Consider the following 5041-nt stretch of genomic DNA (forward strand, 5'->3'; position numbering starts at 1 on the left):
ACAGGCTTCAGAACCTTTAGTTTCTCATGAGAAATTGGCCATTTTTCTCTTCCCCTTTTCCACCCACAGGCATGCTGGCTTCAGAAACGATTGCTACACGTTTCCCCTTTCCATAGGGTTAACTGAAAGAAGCTGAATGGACAGAACCTAATCGTTCAGTATGTGGAATAACAAGTTTGTGCAATTACTAAAAGTGGAATATCCTAGAATTTTAACATGCTATCTTGGTAGTGAATTGTCAACACAGGCACATGCCCAACGTGAGTACACCCCCGCTTAGCGCCATTGAAATAGCAATCCGTCAGCTCGCATCTGGCTTTGATTTTATAGGGAATGGCGAGTGACACGCTGATTGGTTTTTTGCATGAGACTTAGTACATGCCCCCTGTGCGTTACAAGCTATGCAAGACGTACTTTTCCCATTGATATGATGGCAAAGACACACTGACACTCCCTAAATCAAACTTTTTTAAGGCTCACCAAAAGATCACTACAACAGGGCTCTTAATCTTGTATTTCTTTCTTTCTTAGCACGTTTTTGTGTTAACTGTCTGTTTTCTTTCAGTTTAAACAGTTATTTTACATTGTAAAGACCAACCTAAGCCATAGTTGTAGTACAATTGTGAGCACAGTCATGGGATTACACCCGCTATTGTTTAAATGAACTCTAATATCTTTAGAAGAAATATTGCTTAGAATTTACCATATTGCAAATTTACCACTTGCATACTGAATCCAAGCTGGAACAGTGTCTGCATGACACTGTTGTCCTGAATTCTCTATTATGGTTCTTGCCTTTCTATTATTTCCACTTTCCCACCTCAATAGATTGGACTGGAATAAAATGGATCAGATGCCATGCCACCATATGGAAGTGTTTGACTGCTCTTTACATATTATCAGGCTCTGATGTCCATCTTGTAAGCGTTTCAGCCCACAAAAGAAAATCAAGAACCACCATCTGGATAACTTCTGCAATTTTGACATTCTGACCTTTCACTTTCGACTGGGTAATACTCCATAAGACTGCCATATGGGATGCTATGTAGGCATAGAGATGGCTATTCTTGAGTTGTCTAATCTAAAGCCTAAAATATTTTTACTAAGACTAAAGATCTGCAAGCCAGCAACAACTCTTACAGATTCCTGGAAAGCATGGCATTTCATAAAAAAAAAAAAAATAATAATAATATTTTAAAGGGTTCTGAAGCATGATGTGAAATTCCATGTGTAAATGGTTTCTACTTAATAACAATTAATTATTGATCAGAAATAAGATGATTATTCCATATATTCCATTTATTCCATATATATACAAGAGAATTATTCCATATATTCTCATCGGCTGGCACTGGAATAAGTGAATAAGTGTCACATAAATGAGAAAAGTAAACAAAAGCCCAAATGAGAGGATTTATTTTTAGTGTTTTTATACTCCATATCCCTATAAATATAAAAATACACATAAAAAAATATACAATTTGACACCAAAGTCACATGTTACAAAACTAGTAATAGATATGCAATGAAATGTCACTACAGTACACACTATTAGCAACTATACAGTCTTTAAAAAAGGTGCCGCAAAGGGTAAATTGAGCGATGCCACAGAAGAAACACTTTCGGTTCCCTAAAGAGATAAAAACCTGTTAAAGTTCTACAGCTGTCTACAGACTCTTCCTAAAACCATGCAGTGATGTGGAGCTTTTTTAAACTTAAAAACACTCAATACACAGATGACCATCTAAGAAACCATTCATTGAAAGGTTCTTACATACACATCTTAAATTTGAAGGTGCTTCAAAGAGTTCTTTGACTGATGCCATAAGAGAACCACCTTTGGTTTGTCTAAAGAACCACTTTAATAAAAAAAAAAAAAAAAAAAAGAGATCCTTCACCTCAACAGTTTTAGGGAACCAAAAGTGGTCCTTCTACATCATTGCTCAAAGAACCCTTCCGCACTCCTTTAATTTTAAGAGTGAAGAAAAACAAATATGGTTCTTTGACAGCACTGCCATTCCAACACCTTTGTTTTCAAGAGTGTAGACAGGATATGTCCATTAAAAATACCCCAAACCCATAAAAAAATACCCCAAAGGCCACATATGCTGACCCTGTTCCGAATAGAGGAATAAGTGTCCAAGCACTGACATTCAGTGAGCACCAGATGAGCCCTGAAACAGAAGAGCTTTGCTGATACGCCTCATGTCAAATGTAAGTGAGTAAGTAACTCATCTTTCAAAAGGCCCCATTAAGGTAAGTAAGGTTAGGCCTACATGAAACAATCAGTCACACCTGAAATGTTCAATTATGGAAAAAACAAGCATTTAGCTGCTGTAAACATGCAACACTCAACACAAGCAAATGTGAGAAAACATAAGCAACACATATTCACAAGACAGAGCGTAGATTTGCATGTGGAGCGGTTCGTACGTGCAACTGCGGACCAACCCTGTCCTCCTCCACTTCTCTCTATTTGAACTTGATCTCGAAGCAGAAGCAGTTGATGGAGTCACACTCTGGTGGCTGGCAGGTGCAGGCACAGTCCCACATAACACACTGTAAAACAGTATCATACAGTAAAGACTATTAAAGGTGAAATACAACACCCTGCGAATTGAGAATGTGAGAATTGGCATTTCTTGCTAATGGGCCCCCCCTACAGTCAGGTAGTGTAACTCGCACTTTGAGCCGCTCCCTCAAGGACACGCTGTACACATGCAATTCTGGACAAGCTGAGAGATACCAGAGGCGGTAGAGTAATATTACAGGATTTTGCACGGATATGACTCAGATTATGCAGCACTGCGCAGTTACATAGTGCAGTTCTCCCTATTTTACGGTAAATGCTAAATTAAGCTGCTTTAATTCTGTGTCCGATCACTGGGTCAGGTAAACATAAGGGGTTACATACGGAATTGGCAGGCAACTGCTTTAAAACAATTAGCAGCATCAAACAGTTGGGCTGATTTCAGATGTTTTTTTCGGATGATTTATTTATTTATTGAACTCCAGATGATACAAACATAAAGTTGAACATTAAACATTAATTGAACATTACATATTTTACAGCTTTTTCTTTACAGTAGATGCATGTAGAAAAATGCCAGATATCAGAACCAGCCCACAATTTCCTTTACGGGGCATATCATTTCCTACATATGAATGCTACATTTGTTTTAAAGATCATGTACATCTGATTAAGTTTGGACTCTGTTTGTTATAAAGGTTTCGGTAATTATGTCACGTCCCATCAGTAGGTGATGTTTAGGGGCGGTGGTGGCTCAGTGGTTAGAGCACTGGGTTATTGATGACACGATTGCTGTTTCCAGTTTAAGGTGATCTGACACACAAGTAGAGGTTATTTTAACCTTTCTTCCTCTGCTTCCAAAAAGATCCAAACTTTCTTACATTTGAAGAGGGACAGGAGTAGTCAAGGCAAGAGGTGAGGGTTGGTGGACGGCAGTCGCATGATTGGGCGCACATGTGACAGTATTCGAATGGAGACTGAGCGCTCGGGCAGCAGTTCGTACACTGAGGATTGCACTGTGCCTGCAAAAGAAGTGTCAACACACAGAGAGAAGCTGCAGAGTAGGCATACAAGAGTACGTACTTTCACAAGTGTCACTTACCAAGGCCACTTACCTTAACACAGTGATGGCACCATAGGACAGCAGCCAGGAATAACATGTAGAGCCCAACAGAGATCATGACAATGGCAGGGAGCGGGAGGGAAAGGGCCCATAAGGGAACTGCCTGAGAAGTGGAGGAGTCAAGTGAATTACAGAGGAAAGCTTATAGTCAAACTAGAACAAAATTAATCACAGACAAAGAACACCACTGCACTCGGACACTTTATTATTAATACTCTATATATCAACAAGTCACTTTATACAACAGGAATGGATAAACTACATATTTATATTTAGCTCCATTCTCTCTCAGACTATACCAGCCTTGTAATTTTTTTGTATATTCTGTATTTTTTTGTATACTTTGTGTGCATTTTGTCTATTGTCTATTTATCTATTGTCTTGTGTTGCATAATTAGTCTATTCTAACTAGCTAAGGTTTCTTTCTTGGGTAAATAGCAAAGCACTTTGTAAGTCGCTCTGGATAAGAGCATCTGCTAAATGCCGTAAATGTAATGTAAATGTAATTTTGTAATTATTTAATATAATTTTTTATATAACTTTATTTATGTTAGTATATCTACAGTTTGTCCTCCTGTAGAGCATCAACCTGAGCCTCACCACAAGCATTTCAATGCATAAATGTCCTGACATGTTGAAACTTGAAACATCCTAGCAAGTTCAGTCTCCCAAGAGCTGACAGCAAGATACGTGAAGAAGTTCTCATCAATACTAAAATGTGATTACGGGACCTGCAGGTAGTTCTCACCACAGCTGATCAGAATCAGAATCTCTTTATTTCACCAAGTATGTTACACATACAAGGAATTTGTCTTGGTGAGAGCAACACGTATGACAAGTAACAAAAAACACAGATTTTTTACAGTATTAAACTAAAGGAAAATGACACTAAACAATAAATAGGGTAGGGGACAAATTAAAAAAGTAAAAAGTACTAAATGTCAAAGAACCATCAGAAAGATGTTAGTCTGATTTCATGGGAGGTGTGCAAAGAGAAAACACCTGATGTTCAAAACAACAACAACAACAACAACAACAACAACATGTTTGCCAGAGAACACCTAGACACAGACCAGGACTTCTGGACACATGGATCTTGAGTCTTGACCTGATGGGTGCTCCTACCCACCAGAGTTTGATTGAAACCCCATTTATTAAATATCTAGCTAGGTATTATTGCAAGTTAATGAAGGCAGCCTAACATTAGAGGTACTATTAGCACTTCCACTGATTTCAGGCTGAACTTCGTATTGCTGGGACTTATTGAAAGCCATAGCTAGCTAGCTACCTCTAACGTGCACATGTCATCCCACCTTTAAAAGACGTCTTTAAACGTTTCACTAGTAAACAGAGGGACTTCGACTGCTAGGATATAACAGTCACGTTGC

This window comes from Salminus brasiliensis, chromosome 12 (genome assembly GCF_030463535.1).
Source record: "Salminus brasiliensis chromosome 12, fSalBra1.hap2, whole genome shotgun sequence".
NCBI lineage: Eukaryota > Metazoa > Chordata > Actinopteri > Characiformes > Bryconidae > Salminus > Salminus brasiliensis.